Source organism: Micropterus salmoides, unplaced genomic scaffold (genome assembly GCF_014851395.1).
Source record: "Micropterus salmoides isolate LMB-PRFRI ecotype aquatic unplaced genomic scaffold, ASM1485139v1 Ms_hic_scaffold_13, whole genome shotgun sequence".
NCBI classification, from domain to species: Eukaryota; Metazoa; Chordata; class Actinopteri; order Centrarchiformes; family Centrarchidae; genus Micropterus; species Micropterus salmoides.
The window spans coordinates 24,530,160-24,549,309 of record NW_024040374.1 but is presented as its reverse complement, the minus strand read 5'-3'; the positions used below and the strand labels follow the sequence as shown (position 1 = coordinate 24,549,309).

The 19,150-nt window shown below is 41.8% G+C and overlaps 1 protein-coding gene across 1 annotated transcript in view; it reads right to left on the bottom strand.

The window, feature by feature from the left end:
* The window catches only part of dab1a (DAB adaptor protein 1a), a 202,849-nt gene that overhangs the window by 113,170 nt on the left and 70,529 nt on the right, over positions 1 to 19,150 (bottom strand). The window contains exon 2 of the mRNA XM_038716428.1: positions 7,597 to 7,605. The gene's annotated coding sequence lies outside the window, so the exon portion shown is untranslated. The remainder of the gene's footprint in view (positions 1 to 7,596; positions 7,606 to 19,150) is intronic.

Here is a 19,150-nt window from a genome sequence, read left to right as displayed (position 1 = left end):
AGACTGCATTGTCACTGACAGAGCTCCCTGTGACATGGAGGTGTTGACAGGTAGCACTCCTATGGGACATGTGCAACCACAACAAACTAGTACGCCACGTGCCAACACACACACACGCATGCACACAGGACGTGACGTGAAGGAGTGAGAATCTCAGTGACAATGTGGCATCCTCAGCACATCAATAATGCAGCGCCTCTGACAACTGGAGGAATCAAACTCCCCGCACCTCCATCCTTCTTTATCCCCCTCTCTCACTCTCTCTCTCTCCCCATGTCGCCATCTCTCGCTCTCTATCCCCCCATCCATCTCTGCTCACTTCGTTACCCTCTCCTCTGCTGCGGCAGGAAGATGGAGCGTGAATTAGAAAGCAGGCAACAGGAACAGCAGAGACGCTATTGTTCAGACAACTTTGCTGGATAGTATCGAGAGTGACAGAATAACACATTTGGCCTTATGGGATCTAAACACATCTAAACAGCTGAAATGGATATGAGTGCTTATATGTCACAACTGTGTGTGTGTGTGTGTGTGTGTGTGTGTGTGTGTGTGTGTGTGTGTGTGTGTGTGTGTGTGTGTGTGTGTGTGTGTTTGTGTGTGTGCATCTGTGTCTACAATAAATGCATATTCGGTTAGGCTGTTAGCCACAGGCATAATAGTTCAGCCGTTTAGCTAGCTTGTCACATCAGCTACACATACACAGCGAAATGTCAGTCATAACCAAAGAGCAGCGTGACACAGCAGCCATCTGTAGCCATGACAGATGAGAGCTGCTGGAGACACTGAGAGTGCGTATATACAGTACAGACACACAGATAACAGAGCCGGAGGCCTGCTGAGTTTGGATGTCACCGCAATGGCTGTCACCAGCTGCCATGCCATTGTATTGCCACATAAATCTGTATTTTCTGGTGCCCTGTGTGTCCGTCCCTTCCTTGTCTGTCCTTCTCTTTTGCTCTGTCTGTTTCGCAAGCATGTGTGAATCAAAGGATGGTTCAACGTTGGCCTTAACTTTTGTAGTATTTCTGTTGGTTGATAACAATGGATTCACCAAGTTGAATCATGGGTACAAAGCGAACAGAAACTAAAAAAGACACATAAAAATAAGACAGGTCTTACACAAACTCCCAGGTCTGCCACATTTATTTGGTAGTAAAAACTTCCTGGTTCAACTCAGTGACCTACCAAACTTCATGTAGGTGCACCTCCAAAAAGTGGTTTTCATAAATTGGTTAAAATATAGGCTATTTCAAACTTTGTCTGATCGTCTGACTGCTGACAGCAAAGCATTCCCAGATCTCAGCAGTAACTTGTACAAAGGATGAAATAATTGTCATCATAACTCAAAAAACTGCAATAAAAAGACCACAGTTGTAATAAACTTGAATTTTCCTTTAATATGGAGGTTAATAATATGTTTCTGCAGAAAGGCCTGTGCATTCATCGTACCTGGTGATTCTGTCTTTTACTTTCTCTCTCTCTCATTCCACACTTCCTTCCTAATGGCTGAGACACAGTCAACCATGTGACTGGTCACAAATGCTAATGATGCATGGCTAACGCAAGACACTCTCCCTCTTTCTCTGAACAATTCCTAACTGCTATACCCGCAATCTAAATGGGTCTGACAAACACGCTCACATGCACGCACACACCTACACACACACACACATACACACGTCACAGACATCAACTCATCCATATAATGCTGACAGCCAGTATTGCTCTGCAGAGAGATATTACTTAGCTGTATTGTATTGCTTGCACTAGCAGCAGAGAAAAGCATATTACTCACAAATGCCATTTAGGCGCGAGACTGTGGTTGGCTGCTCCACACAAGCTGTGTGCGCTCGTCCTGTGACCAACTGCTTCAGTGCACCACATGGCACTCACACAAGTCACTACAGTGCTGTTTAGGCATAGTGACACAAACTGTTAAAAGGTTTAATTCTGAAAGGCCACTATTTTTGGGCAATAGTTGTTTCCTTGGTGCTATTACAGATGAGCACAAAACCATGGCAAGTTTTCTAAGAATTTCTCTCCTGCTGCGATGTCAGTGGTGTGTGTCATGGTGGTTGTCTGGGGAATCTAGGGTGGGGTGGATGGGGGGGGGGGGGTATGAATCCCCTTCCTTTCAAATGCACAAGCATACTTCCCTTCGCCTTTGAAGGGAAGCGCCACGCGTGATGCCACAATCTCCTGATGAAACGGGAAACCAGAAAAGAGGATTGGCGCATGGTCCCTCCAAAGAGACACCCTATTTTCCCCCTCCCTCCCTTCCGTCTCTCTCCCTTCTTCCCCCCAAGTGCTGGCAGGACGGGCCAACAGAGCAGGAGACTGTTTGCCATCTCCCATGGAAGCGCCGCAATCTATCTCTCTCCCTTTTTTTCTCTGTCACACTTTCTCTCCCTCTATCTCTCCTTCTCTCTGCGCACCCTTCATGCTGCCACTGGAGTCCTGTCGTCCTCTTTATCTCCTCTAGGCCTTGTGTTTTCCCTCTCTATCCCGTCTTCTCTGTGTTCTGTTAACCTTCCATTAGCAAGTCTAATGTCAGGCCTTCCTGGCTGCCTACTGCATGGCTCCCGGCTCTGCGCTTTCCAGGCACTATGACAATGTTTTCCTCTAGCCCCATTAGTGCCTCCTCACACCACTAACAGCCATGCAGCACAGAGAAGGATGAGAGGGGTGGGGGAGGAGAGAGTGGGGGGTGTATTGGGTGAGACTGGGGAGAACACACTGGGCAAAGTGGCTGGCCAAGTGAGAAAAAGGGTGGAAAGGGGATTAAGGGAGAGTGAAGGGGGGAATGATAAAAAGGGAAGGAGAGGGCAAGGGGAGGGTGAAGTGGGTGGATTGGGAAGAGGGTTGAGGGGTGGGTGGGATATGAGGGGGCTGGGAAATTAAGGCCTTTCCAATACTCCTGTTTAGCAAACATAATTTGCATAGAACCGATGCGGATGGAGTTCTGTGTCACAGTTATTTGCATACATTTGCATAAAATTAATCCCCTTCCCAATTGCCGCAGCGATTGTTTCTGATGCAGAAAATAAGTCAACAAAATGAACTGACGCATCCAAACAAAGCAAACATATTGACACAGACGCACGCTGGAAGAGAGCACAGGGTGAGTTTGGGCCACTGTATGTATGTGTGTGTGTGTGTGTGTGTGTGTGTGACAGTGCATCCGTGTGCACGTGCGTGAAGCCATCTGCAATAATTTGAGGTCATCTACTGCTTGTTTAACAAAACAGAGGTTTTGATCTTAAACAATGATTCTTCAGCTTTCCTTCTTCCCAAACACACACACAAACACACACACACACACACACACACACACACACACAGGGATAAAGTCCAAAGAAAAGGTTGTCAAAGAGCTTCACATTTGCACTACTGATAGATAGTTGTATACTGTTGGCTACTCTCTCCACTTCTGCAGTTCAGTATCTTGTGCAAAGGCACCTCAACAGTACGGTGATGGTAGCACACTTTTCTACCCATGGGAAATGTTGAACTTTAACAGATTGATAGCATGATGAAAGATTACATTAATATGAACATGCAATATGCACTGTGTGTATCAATAGATAGATAAGAACATTTTCTTTTCTGCCATTGTGGTCATTTTCAAAGAGTGCAAAAATTCAGGTACAATGCACTGCAGAGTTTCTAACTCACAGAGCATGATAACAACCAAGCATGAATCTGCAAGCTCCTTCAACATGTACCCGTTATGTGTTTCAATAGCAAACCAAGATCCCAGAAAGACACATCCAAGGGCAAATGCTTCTCCTTGCAAATTAATTCCAGGAGGCTCGGTGTGAGGAAAAAGGAAAATAACGACATGAAAGATTCCTTCACTAATCATTTTATCCTGCAATCAATTAAAACTACTGAGCATGAAATAATGCAGATCCTGCTCTCAGGCCGAGTGGGCATTGATCGAACTCATTTGGATGGTTTTGCATCCTTGCCCGCGTGTGTATCTGTGCACTTGTTTGTACGTGTCAAAGCAAAAAACAGAAAGAGTGAGAGTCTGTTTATGGTTGGGTTTCTGAGTGTCTGAGCCCATCTGTGTGTGTGGCCATTGATCAAAGGCAGAACCCCAGTTTGCCAGTGAGGAGAGGAGCCAATTGATCAGAAATGGCTGTAATTGGAATCTAAATAAGACCTGCAGCATCGATCCCATCTCAGTTCTCAGCTCCTGGCTTCTGTAAATGCGGGTTTGCTCAAGGCCAACCAGCCCACCTCCTCTAAACCTCCACCTCCAGCACACAGCGTTTTGCATCAATAACTGCTAAAGTTAAACTCTCACATCTCGACTGTGAGTAACTTGGATGATTGACTAAGCATCCTATATTTTAAAATATGCTGCCTGTAATTTCTCTTTTCACTGCACCACCTACTCAATGAAATGCAGTAATTAGCCAAAGTAAGGGAGAGTGATTGCAAATGCCAAACGTTTTTAAGACTCAAACAATAGAGCAAATCAAGGTGGCTGGAAATACAATGTCCAGAGTTACAGGTGCCTGGTCCACAGGCACAAAAGTGGCTGCTTGAAAGCATGTACACTTACACCTACACACACACACACACACACACATTCCCCTACAAACAACCTCCACCAGCAAGATAAGGGCTAAATTATGGGATCTGTGAGTTGCCTGGTGAGAGCAGCGTCATGAAGACAGAATGCAGCAAGTACCAAATGGCCTTTACACTGTTTACGTGTTTTTATTACTGTGTGTCTGTGTGTGTTTAAATGGTCATTCATGCATAACCACAGAAGAAGCCACAGTTTTACTCCTGTCAGGCATTTAAAATGCATTTTTCTGTCATACCCATTACTATCATATAAAGAGATGGAGAGGAGGGATATACGTTTAGACGTAATAGGAGACATATAAAAAACAAACATGTCCTTCAGAGTGTTTATGCATTCCTATTTACCAGTACATGTCATTCAAAAATCACATTAGTATTGCAAACACATCAACACGGGAACAATCCTGGAAGCATACATAGTGCAATCTCTCCCACAAAGCAACTGTACACAAACACACTCATGAACACAAATAACAGAAATGTCACACCTGTTACCAAAATGATATGTAAAATGTAATGTAATGATAGGCTGGGTGTGATCACAAGGAATAAGAACTTACGTGGTGACTTAAACATCAGTACATTTATTACCAATAAAGCCAAATATCTTAATATAGTCAGTTAAGTCATGAGAGAAGATTTCTTCTTGCAAAGCTATTGCAAAGCTAAGTCAAAATATTGTTTTCACCTTAGTTTCTCCTCTGCGTGACCATTGCCTTTCCTAATTGCAGTTGTTACTGCAATACACTATAATTAGTAATTTAGCACCACATTTGCATATGCATATCACTGAAGTACAGCCAATGAGGGAGCGACAAAAGTGGTGAAAAAAGGGGGCGTGGGAGACGTGGTGGTGCGAGGCAGCTGTGGTTGCCATGTAAATGCTTTGTGGGAAATCGGACATACTGCACCATGTGTGACAGCTGACTCCCATTACAGTATTACAATTTGATGCCACAATCTCTCCATATGCAAAGCGTGACCTTTAATGCTAATCCAAAACAGCAGAACATGGAGCTTTCTCATAATGATGATGTCTAGATTAAAAAAGCTTGTTTGCAAGTGTGTATTAGGAGGGTGTGTTTGTATTAGCCTGTGTGCATGAATCTTATTGTTTTTCTTGTGATTGTGCATTCAGATGTTGCCTTATGTATATATGCATACGCAATATATATAATACAGATCAGCTATATGCAGATATATAATACATCAGTGTGTGTATGTGTGTGTGTTCTGACTGCCTGTTCCTCAGCCACAGCAGGAGAGCTGCTTGAGTGTTAACGAGGCTGTTAATTAGTGTACTTCAGAATGTACATCTAATGAGTGTGTCTTTTACAGCAGAGAAACACGTGCGCACACACACACACACACACACACACACACACACACACACATTTTCATACACATACAAGGATGATGAAAAACAGCATTTGGATAAGGTACACATCTGGCAAATATCTCTTTCCATTGGAGAGGAGAGTGTGTGTATATGGAGAGAGATGGTGCATGCGTGCTGTATGTATGTGTTGTGTTGACTGTGTTGAAAAATGCAGACCAGCAGGAAAGATGTTGCTGGAGGCATTTCTCAGTGTGATGTGAACTAACATTCCCGTACATGGAGAGAGACGAGCTGGAAGTGAAGACAGTTCTGTGCCTTCTGCCATCTCTACTCTCCATCTGTTTACACACACTCAGTGCTCACGCCTACTGCTGCTGTCAGATTCAAGACTTGTACTGCTGAAATGTATGTTTTTGGGAGGAACTGAGTAACATCCAGTCAGATATTCCAATTGATACCAGGGCATTTTGAAACTACACAACGGGTTTGTAATGGGTCCCTGTGGGCCTTTCGGTCATAAAAAAATAACAGCGCTCAGAAAAGCACAATTCAATTCCAGTCAGAAACGATAAAACATCAAAACTGGGGGTATGAGGTTTTTGTCTGACAGCAGCACCATGATGCAATGCTGCTACATTCGCTGTTGTCCTGTAGCCTGAGCCAAATCAGATTTTCACATATCCACAGCCTGCGTCAGATCAAAGTATTAAAGTATTCATAAAGGCAGAAGACCAAACGTGCACTAATATTTATTTAATGCCGTCTGTGTTTTTGATAGACATTTCTCAAGTGTGCATACATAAGGCAACCATCAAACACTGAAATCATGTTGAACCATGATTGTTTGGATTTGAATATTTGAATTTGGCACAAATTCACATTGACAACATCTGAATGAGGGAGGGAGAAAGAAACACACACACACTCTGAGAGAATGAGTGCCTGAGCGAGACAGAAAATAAAACTTAGACAAACAGTCAAGAAGCCACAAAAAAACTGTGCAAAACAACAAATTTTCATCTCCTGAGTTCTGCCACAAACTGTCTGCTCGACATAAAAGCAGGACTGCCTTCTCATAATGTCTTAGATACAAACGTGTCCCAAACAGCACGTTTATTACGCAGTGTTGCAGCAGAAAGCTTGAGCAGAGACTGTAAATTCCAGCTCTCAAATCTCCTGTGAGTTCAGCACCAAGGACAGCTCCTCTGCTGCTGCTCACTAAGAACGTTTCCACTTTTGGAGGATTTGTAGAGGCCAGATAGGCTCATGTATAAACTTGAGAGTCCGGACAATATGGGACTTTGTAAAATGAATTACATTTTCCAGCATGACTAGTTCTGACTTTATGCCAGTAAATGTAGCATGCAGGTCTTTTCAGTCCAGAAATGAGAACTCTAGTGTTACTGTAGGACTCTTGCGAGTGTACTGAAAACACATTGTTACTGTTGTCTACTACCATAAAATCCCCACAAGAAGGATTGAGAGCCATTCTGGATCTTAAACCATAATTATTTTTTTGGGGGGGGGGGGGGGTGTCAAGAGAGTGTATGTAATAGTGGTGTCATTCACCCATACTACCACATAAACATGGCTTGTACAGTATCAGTCACAGCTTACAAGAGTGGTGATAGAAATAGTGATAAGAAGGTACTAACCTCTTACAGCTGTTCCAGGGGGATGCGGGGGAGAGAAAAAAAAAATATTCAGTGTAACAAAACAAACAATGTTCCGAGCACATGTGAAACTGTCGTTGTTACATCTAGTTACATCTAGTGTCATAGCCTTTCATTATCTATTAAACTTTGATTATTTGTTGAGTATAAATGGTCAGAAAATGAAATGCCCATCATAATTTAAAAAACAATGTCTTCAGGTGGCTCATTTTGTCTCACAGACAATCCCAAAACCCCAAATTATTCAATTTATGGTGAAATAAATAGGAGAAAAACAGCAAATCTTCACATTTTAGAAGCTACAAACAGTAAATATTTAGCAATTTTGCTTGATAAACAGTTTTACTGATTGACAGGTTATCAAAGGTTTCTAGCATTCGACTACTTGTTTCAGCACTAGTGTCATCCACCCACACATACTGTATGTCATACACAAACGCTCATACACACAGACATAAGTGAGGTCACCCACAGAGGAGAGTCTGATAAAAATGTTCTCAAAAAGTGGATGAATGCCAGAACTGCAGCAGAGGTACATCATTCCCTGGCCTCTGCCATGAATCACTCACTCTTTATACACTCGCACTCTCTCATTTTCACACATATGCGGACATATGCCTACACATGCTCATATATGTTCTCACATACTCAGAAATGCCCAAATACACACTCACACCCACAAGCCCTCCATCGCTCTTTCACGTTGCAGAAACTGTGTAAGTGTGCCCTTTCTGCGTGGCGCACTGCCAACCACTCGCAGCACATTACAGGGGTGTGACCCCTGCATGTGCTGAAAAAGGAAGCATTTAACCCCCTGCACCTTTTCTGCTGATGCACTCTCATAGAACCTCATCCTATGTTTAATATGGACCAATAAACAGTCAGCACACCACTTTGGCAATGTGTCTAAGAAAATGGTTGCATTTGAGTCTGTGTGTGGGCAGCGTCGACTTATGCATCCTGAATTCCATATTCTATATGTTTCTTTCAAGTGTGTCTTTCTATTCCCGTCTGTAAGCTGCAATGGATTCATTCCTGCTGTGGCTTTCTATCAGAGATAACATCAATCTACAAGAGTGACATTTAATCCCAAGCCTGGGCAGGTAGAGAAACACACATTCATGCACATGGCACACACATACCAAACAAACGGACACACACAACATTAGCTGCTCGCATACAGAGACACAAATCAAAAGCCGAGCATAAACCTGTGTGGAACAGAACTGCTAGAGGAAGACAAGCTAAATAAAGCTATGAAAAAATGAAGACAGAGGAAAAGGCTTGGAGGGAAAGTGTTTCCCGCATCAATCTATTGGTTGAGACGTTGACAGAATGGCTTAGAGATACAGGTGGTCAAGGAGAACGAGGAGCTGATGTATAGACGTCTGTGGTCTGTTTCTCATTGCCAGGGTTTCACCGGACACTTCAGCCCGCAGCCCTCTTTTTGCACCTGGCATCTCTGTATCTCTACAGCCACACCTACCTCTCCCCTTCTCACCATGTGACCTAATCAATCCCACCTGTTCTCCCCTGGTACTCTTCTTTTTGTTCTTTTAGACCTTTTCTCATTTCACATCTTCTCATTGAGGAAGTCACTGCAGTGTCCTCATTACCAACAGTGGTGTCATTTTCTCTACAAGCACATAGCTTTTTCCTCCAATGATGATGACTTCCTTTAATAAGGTCATGCTGAGAAATCCTGTGTGGGTCTGTGCGTGTCTCTGATTGTGTGTGACAATATTCTTACTATCATCATCAGATGCATCGCCACCTGGCTTGTCACAAAGGGAGGAATAAAGCACCAAATGAAAAAGAAGTAAAAGAGCAGGGACAAGAATACACAAAAAGCTGTTTAAAATGGTGAGAATACATGAACAAGAGCACCGAGAGAGGAGAACTATTACTGAAGGGCACCAAACCAGCAGGGCTCTGTAATCAATTTTAATTAGCACTGCGCATCACCTGGAGCCATATATTTTAGACAGCGTTGGAGCAAGGTCTGTCAGAGAGCACGGCCTCTTTTGTCACACACTGCCAACCTTCTCACTGCTCCAGTCGCAGCGGTGCCCCAGTAGCAATCCAGTCACTGTCATTATCATCTTCTGCCAGCGAAGGTCCAATTAATCAAAATCGTATGTTTAGTCCTGTCATCAACACTTTATTTTTTACAGTATCACATCAAGCTCCTGTTTAAACTAGCATCTCCGTCCAAACTCTTTTAGCACCCTCTCCAGCTGGACAGCAATGTCAATTGTCTGTAGTAACAGCAGAAGATGTTTCGCTGGTAGTGTTTTAGATTCAGATACAGGAAGATGTATAAATGTACTATAATTGCTTAAGTGTATAATATAATCACATTTTATTAATATGAATATCAAGCTAAACTATACTGTCACAGCAACAAAGATCCAGTCTAGCAAGAACCCGGTCGATTGTCAGGAAAAGTTATAAAAATAGGAATTTTTGAGAAGCAATAGTGAGTTTTTTTGGCTTAACGTCTTATACAAATTCGATGATCAAAGTAAACATACACAATGATTTCTGGCAGCATCTGTATACCTGCAGAAAATACACTAGCAAAATATGGAAGATGTTTTTTTGGAGCACCCTTTCGCACGGTGTGAAATGCTGCCTTCACAAGTTGGTCTGAAGGCAGCTTACTTGTTTGAAAAATGCTGCTCTGGCTCTTTGACACAGAGAGCCGCCAATCAGCTTTTTTCCTCTGTGTGGAAAGGATTCAAGAGGAAAGAAAATAAGACATAGTTACTGCAGTCAAAGCAACAACCATGAGGCAAGTTGAGTACTTATTGCTGGCTGTCAGAGGCACCAAAAAAATCCATCATGTGCATCATTCTACAAATACACGTTTTTAAACCGGTCGTTTCTTTCCATGCTCATGTTTTGAACGTTTAGTTAATTATCTGTCCTGTGTTTGTCTGGGTTCACCACTGGTATATATAGGTGAAGATGGGTTCAAGTGCTCCCCGCGACCCTGTACGCAGGATAAGTGGTTGACGATGTATGGATGGATAGATGGGTTCAAGTGCTAATTCATCTCAAACTAATAAGACTGCACAGACTGCTGTATTACTGAGTGTCCCTGACAAACACACGCATGTTCCCACCGCAGTGCAATTAAAACACTGATTGACTAAACAGAGAGGAGTGATGGCTCCCTGGTAGAGTGACAGCGACCAGAGTATGGAATCTGTTCCACTGTGAAGAGTGACACGTTATATGATTAGACAGCATGCTCATGACAGCTGCTACAGGTACGCACAAGCACACCCACAGCGAGAGAGAGAGAGCGAGCGAGTAGGCTTGGGACTAATGTTGCAGCTCAGTTACAGCACAGTGTAATAAAAAGAATGCTTGAATCTGCAGTATAACACAGCTAACTCCCCCTGAACATACACATTACTAAGTCACTACTAATAAAGGCTCACAACCGAGACACACAGGCCTACTACAAAACTCTACAGCGGCTAACATTTCATTAAAGGGCATGTGAGTGTGTGTGTGTGTGCGCATGCATGCGAGAGAGAGAGAAAGAGAGAGAGATTTTTGCCCTCAGGCTTTTCCTCTGATAAACAGTTGCATTAAAAGATTTCACCCGCATGGACACACACAAAGATCAAAAAAGCTACATACAGACATGTACACACAAAAAAATACACACACATAAGTGCACAAAAATACTGGGGGTTAACCCTCGTAAAGCCTTTTTAAGCACACATTCCCAATAGGGAGAAACCATTACCAGCAAAGCTTTGGTGTAAAGGGACCTGTACAGGAAGTGATGGTTGGAAAAATACCCAACCGCTGAGTTTGATAAACACAAAGCCTTACTGGTCACTCCAACTGCTTGAACGGTGACAAAGCGAGTGGGGAGCGATCATGCAAAAGAGCTGAATAGGCTACATACAGCGAGCAATAGCATTTATGATGAGACATCTAGAGAGAGAGAAAAAAAATCACCGCACATTCTCAAACAACACTCGCGTAGGAACACAGACAATACTATCAGAGACTGGGCCCCTGATAGTATTCATGAACCATCTCTTTAGCAGCCATGTATATGTATGAAGAGGTTGCAGTGAGGCATTGGGACGGGGGAGTCACTGAGGGGGACGTTAAGTCTCTTTATAGAGACTTCACAAAGCCCCAATCCCCCACATTATAGGAACAAAATTGTCTTTTTTTTTGCCGGCGATTTGTTTCACATATCTATCTATGCAGCTCAGCCTCAGATGAATCACTGTCGTTTTCGATCTGCACTGCATCTTCAGGGTGAAAATATTGTAAGGAAGAGCAAGATTTCTACACCAACTTATTTGGTATAGACTTCGCTAAGAATCCACCATATTCTTTCTTAATGATGCCCTCATCTCTTGTTTTTTAAACTAGCATCATTCAAGCCATTTTTTAAAGACCATTCCCTGAGGCTTTGGTTAACACTCTAACACATAAGCACTCGCTAGCTGTTGTTCACACGTTTCTAAAGACAAGGTGCAAATTGAACGGCATTGCTTTCTCTCTGAAAGTCTAGCACTTTCTGTGAAAACAGCACCAAAACAGCTAACACATTAGCAATTATTAGCCTGTGTGGAAGACAAAACACAACCAGCCTGAGACGTTCCTCTTAGGCTCATTCTGAATAAACAGAGGGAAAAAAAGAGGACAGTTCAAAATACACATACATCGCACACACGGGAAAAATAAAACAGGGAACTGACAACAAATGAATGCATTGTCACGGGAGTGCACTGTTTTTTTCTGTCGCACACACACACACACACACACACACACACACACAAAGCACTTCGATATCCCCCATCCATTCAGTTTCTATTTCATTATGTGTCTCTGGAAGTCTTCTCTTATTCCAAAGTGGTCCTTGTTGCAATACAATTAGTCCATCAGCTTTTAAAACAATGGACCTTAAGTTGTCTCTGCTGTTCATTTTGTGTGTCTAGTTTTATTACAATACACATTTTGTGGGTCTAGTCTTATTACAATACACTTGAGATTAAATTATACTCTTTATTTCCATTTCCTCTATGAGGTCTGACCTTCAAATGTATCAGCGCAGATCAGAGCCCAAAGCCTGAAAACTCTAATATATCCTTTTTGGCTATTTGCGGGGAAATTACATGCAGCACAATATTAGAGAAAGAAAATGAGATGTATAATGAAGAAGTGATCCAAAGTCTATCACAAATTTGCCAGGGCTTGGACTTCTGTTTCAATCCCTTCATTGTAGTGCCACGGTTGAAAAGAAATTGGACTTGAAGTTATATTAACATCAAAATTGAGACCCTAATTTATTTAGTAAGGTCTGTTAGTCAGCAAGCATATTAAAATGTGTAAAGAGGTTGGAGTGTCCTCATCTAAAATAATAATATTTCTTTTATAAGGATGAAACACCACAAAACTGTGATAATGTGCCGCATCAAGGGTATGGAAACGTTATCGGAAACCTAAGGGACACAGTTAAGACCACAATTCATTGCTCTTATATCCTCAAATCTCCAGCTTACAACCAATTACCTCCCTCAGCCAACCTCAATAAATCACCATTCTCTGTCTGATCACAAACCAGCTATCCATCCAGACAAGCAATCCTTAACCCAGCAACAATAACAAATCTGACCCCAATGCAGCATTTAGATGAGACCTGGACGGAGGAGGAGTGCGCTGTCACTGCAGTGCTGACCTCCGACCCCTGCCCTTTGAGCCTTGATCTGATTGGCTCTGCCCAAAAAAAAGACCCATCCCTCAGAGAAAGAGAACAGCGGCTTCCAGTTGAGTGCATGCTCATGCTCTCTCACACCCACACTATTCCAGATCTGTATCAGTACTGGAAATAAATTATATATTTTGTGGCCTCATACTTGACTTGTTTTTCCTTTGTGGACTACAAGACTAGTACCTTCTGCAAAACATTAATTTGGTTTGTTTTCTTCTTAGGCTCATTAATAAAAAAAAAAGGAAAAAAAAAAGAAATATGCACATAAGTTATTTACATTTTTATTGTAAATGTTTGTTTTTCAACAAAACATACAGCATAGCAACAATATAATTTATTCAAACTTCAGAATACACAGTATGTCATATGTAGTAAGTTTGTCTCAAATGAAGAAGTTAGACACTTGTGTTTTATAGGCCCTTTTCCTGGCAGACATTGTGACATGTAAGAAAAACACAGGTGTAAATAAAGAAAATGAATGATGGTTGATTTCCATTTAGCTGCTTCGGGTTTCTCACTCCTGTCTTTGTTTAGGCTGTCCTGATCAAATATTTCTATACTGGATGTATATATCTCAATAAAACCATATTCTAAAATGAACAGGAAAAAATATATATATATTTCACAGGCACACAAACATATAAGCACTTTTCAAAAACAAGTTACAAAGTGCTCATATGGACAAATATTCACACACACAGGGGCATTGTTTTGGCATGTTCATGTATCCTCTCATCTTGTCACACAGAAGAGGGAAGATATAAATTATGTGTGCCTGCACACACACAGAAGTGACTGATGACTTGGTGCAGGTGATCAGAGACTGGTCGGAAAAATCCCAGTGGCTCATGTATTCTCAGGGGAACCACACAGAAGTAGCAACAAACAAACACAGCCCCTGATAGTGCTCATTTAGGGTTATTACAAGCACACACACCTACTGAAAAATACACACGAGTGTGGAAGGTAGCGATGTAGTGTGGTATTGTCCCTAGGGGAAGATAGGATAGTACAGAATCAATAAACCCAGAGGAGGTTTGTCCATCTGATCCTCCTCAAACAGACACTAAATACAACACAATACACTGACACACATACACACACTGCCTCTCTCACGGTCTCTCTCTCCAAGGACATGTAGCAGAATCCACCCACTATGAGGTTTGGATGTTATAAAACATGCTGTAGCCTTGAAGCTCAGCGCTGCCTCCTAATAACCAGCTAATCCAATCAGGTCAAGCTAAAAACAGACCAAGTTTCAGGGCAAAACTTTGATGCTTTGTCTGGCTGATTTAGACGCTCATATCACTCGATGCCTGGGAGAGAGGGCTAATGAACAGCTACTGAAACTAAGATAAATTCTTCTGTCTCCCACACTAACTCATAATGCATACATTGTAATTTATGTAATATTCTATAGCGTTCAAGCAAGGCAGAATCATTAACCGCACCATTACACCTAAAGATAACACGGACAGTTTGGCTCATCCACCAGCCGTTTGCCATCTGTCTCATCAAACTGTGTGTGCGTGTGTGAGCGCGTGCAAACACAAGAATGTGCACGTTTGTTTGTGTGCGTGTTTTTCATTTCATTGCTTATTAAGTGTCTTACCAATGCAATCCTTTTTTAAAAATTGGACAAAAAAACCATTTGTGTGTGTGTGTGTGTGTGTGTGTGTGTGTGTCGGTTTTTGTAGAAATCCATAAAACCAAGCAACAAAATTTTATCATTCCTCTTTTTGCAATGTTTATCTGTGCGTCAACACTGTCATAACACACACTCTCTTTGACATGCCAGGATACAAAAACACCTCTGAAATGAATCTGTAAAGGAAAGGTTGCTCTCTGTCTCTTCCTCCTGCTCATTTTGCTCGCTCTGACTCTCACCTCCCATCATTGACGGACATCCTCTGTTCTGAACTGCTTTATCGAGCTGCAAGTTGATGAGATACTACTGGCTACAGCCAGTACACAATGAAAGACACACTATGTATCTCAGAACCAGCTCTGGTAATAGCTTGGGGGAGGGGTCCGCTCTACAGCTACTCATAAGAATGCAAGGGCAATTAGATAGCTGTCAGTATCAATGAGAATGCCTTTCTAGAAGTACAATGTGTGGTGCAAGAGAGGAGATGAGATCTGTCTATAAACCAGTGAGAAGAGAAAAAAAGGATGGGGAGATGAGAGGAAAATAGTGGTAAGGCTTGTGAAAAAAAGGGGGGGTTACTTTGAGGGAGGGACAACAATGGAGAGACTAGTGATGTAAAAAAGAAGAGGTAGTAATAGCAAAGGGTCTCTCTCTCTCTCTCTCTGTTGCACAGACAGGTAAATTTGTCTCCTATGCAGAGCCTTCACAGACCCACTCAAAAGACATTCTATTGACCTTTGTGGTTCCTATAGCAACACAGAGCACGGGCCAGCATCTTGTAACACACACACACAAAAACCTTTCTTGAACAAATGCAAGAGTTTAAGTAAACACAAATAAAGACACAAAGCAAACACAGTAAGTAATTAAAGTACTACTCTGACTGCTATGAGTTTAACACAATGAACACCTGTCCCAATACAAGCTGTGACAGCACCAAAATTATTATCTTATCTCCAGTGCATGGCGCTAAATGCTTTTTATGCTGACAATGGCACCCAGTGTGTTAATCAGAAATCAGATGAGACTAATGATACAACGAGGCCACTCTGGTAGAGGTCTGTGATGGACAGCGTGTGCAGTCAGTCAAATGTTAGCAATATAATAGATAACAGGTGAGACATTTTCATCCCTGGAGCTATTTTGTGCCATTACTGCTGGGCAATTGGAGACTTCAAGCTGTTTTTGTATGAAGAGCAGGTGTCCAAAGTTAATGCTATTGCACTATAATCTCCATTAATAATTGATCTACAGACCACTGAATGAAAACCAGTACCAATTTGTATTACTACAAAAGCTTATCTGATAGTAACCTAAGGCAGTTTTCAACACAATATCAATCCTTCCACCACATGCTGGGTCGCCTAACACTCAAGCTCATGCATACAATCGAGCTTGTGCAAATTAAATAGATGAGTTAAATCAAGATAGCTTTCCTTCTGACCCATAACTGGTTAGGCTGATTTGAACATTAAATCTAGTTTCTAGTCGCAGTTTGTTGGTTAGTTAGGGTCTGTGCATCATTTCAATACCATGTTCTTTTTAAACAGCTGATTTGGACTTCAAACATTGTTTTGGTTAAGTTAATGAGATGCAATAAAGTAAAGCAGCTTAGTCCACAGTATGACTCTCACTATCAAATGGAAGAGAAGAGGAGGAAAATACTTTACTATAATTGGTTCATTAGAATTGTCTGAAGCTGTTGGATCTCTTGCACACAGCAAATAATACATTCGGGCATGCACATGCATGCATGAACACAAACATGAACACACCAGTGTGTGAGTGTGCACGTATGTGCTGTACAGACAGACACGCACACAGTCAGACACACACTAATACTTCAAACAGGCTTGGATTATACAAACCAGTCTCTTGTGTCGAGGAAAGACATTTTCAGTGAATGCATAACATTAACTTTGCTTCATAAAAACACACACACATATGTACAATATATATACATCTCTCTGTCAATCGATGACAAATCAATTGAAACCTCTGCTGCATGCGTAGTGAATATGCGTCTGATTTTCAGTAAAAAGGGAGATGATTATTAAGACATTGAAATAGACACAGCCTGCACTGTGAAATGTGGCGAGGCTTCGTTTGTATCAGAGTCAAAAAGAAAGAAAGAAGCAAAGACACTCAGGATTCAGCTGTTCCCTTTCATACGCGCTCTAGGGGTTATTGTTGACATCCTCCTGTGAATTAATTCAATTTGGAAGACAGCGTTAGCATTGATGAAACTGGGTTAGCATCGACGTTAGCATTCAGCAGAGAACAAAAGTCATGATTACCAAAGCGCAAGCTGCAATTGCTAACCCCATTTAGATATACGAGGGCAGTGCTAACCTTATTCAGCGGCATTGCAGCAGCTAACCTTATTCAAAGTGAAACCCACATCTCTTAAGACCCTTTTAGCAGCCATGTGGAGTTAGCTAATTGTACTCTGGGGCTTTTTAGATGAGAACTATGTGACAAGGTGGCTTTTGAGTTCAACCCCACAGAAGTGAGATCTGTTTTCCATTTCCAAAGCCTCAGCTAGAGCTTCAGTAACATTTCCTGCATCTGCACCTGTTTGTTAGAGATGGAAAGACAGAGGTAGAGAAGACAAACGAGCAGGAAAATACTGAGATGGTGAGAACATACACTCACATTCAAGTGCCATCCACTTTACTTCCCTATATTACATTCTGACCTCTTCTCATTTTCCCCCAGTTTTTGCTTCCCTACTTTTTTATATCCCTTATCTCTTCATTCTCTTCCACTATGTTCGCTCTTAGCTTCACAATTTTTACATTCGTTATGATTTGGCATCATACCAAAAGGATTTACTTTTCCAATTTAACTCAAGCAGCCTCTCTGTCTCTCTCTTACTTGCATTTTCCCCAGCCCATCCTTCTCCTCAGAAACACACACGCCGTCCACAGCCATTTGCATGGTGTCACATTAGGACAGGCTGTGAAATAGTAACAAACAAGCCCATCTTAATGTGACAAAGTACATTTGTCTACATAAGGAAATGAATCAAACGGAAGGAAGCAGGAGGCAAACAAACGAGTAGTTTTTCATTTAATTTGAGGACATTTTCATCAGAACATTCTTGTTCTCCTCTTGTTCTTTTATTTCCTTCTCACCAACAGGTATTGTAGACCGGAGGAGTCTTTCTCTGTTTTCTATAATTACCAGTTGCTATCTACCACACTACTATGCAAATATGGAAAATGTCCCTCACAGTTACAATAAATTTGGTCTGATTGACAAATATATACAAGACCCGAGTATAAACTATGAGCTAGATACTGTACTTCAACATTTGGATAATTGTAAACTATCCCGAGCCACCTGGATACCTGATGTATATACTGCAATCGTTAATTATCAGTGTAAATTTTTCACATCTGTTGACCGACATGGCTGCCTTTGCAAGGCTGCTTACAACTCCTTGTGTTTCTAGTCAAAGAGCCCAGATTCATCTCTCAGCCTAGCACTGTATAGACACACCCAGCTCTTAGCTGCTCTCTGTAATTTGATTTTCTAGCCCTGTGATTGGATTACAAGGCTGACATCCATGTCCAAGCTACGAAAGCCATATCTATTCATTCGCTGCACTGGCACAAAAAAATAAATACACACAAATACACATACACTTGTCTTAACTTGTTTGTAACTCAAAAATTAGCAGATACTTTAGAAACCTCTTTCAAGTGGAACATCTTGACAGCACCATAGCGATAGCCTTCGTTTGGTGAGTTACTTTAAATTTTGAAATGAAAATCTATATTTCTGCTAAAATAAAAAACACCCTCTTGCTTGATATACACAAAAACCCACACATCCTGGAATTTACACACATACACATGTTGTAGGCAGCGCAGCCTTGATGTGAAATTGATTACAAGCTGTTCATTACATGAAGACGAAAATCCCTGCTCCATCTGAATAATCCTCCATAGCACTCACACTCTGTACATTAATCTTACCCTTTCCCTCATGTGAGACACAAGAAACATAAGTGTGGAACTACACCCACGGCTCACCTGCAATATTTACCCAGCACTATGACAAATGTTGCATTTAGATGAAGGTAATTTCCACACTGGGGAGGATGTGTGAGCTTGCAGTGATATCTTATT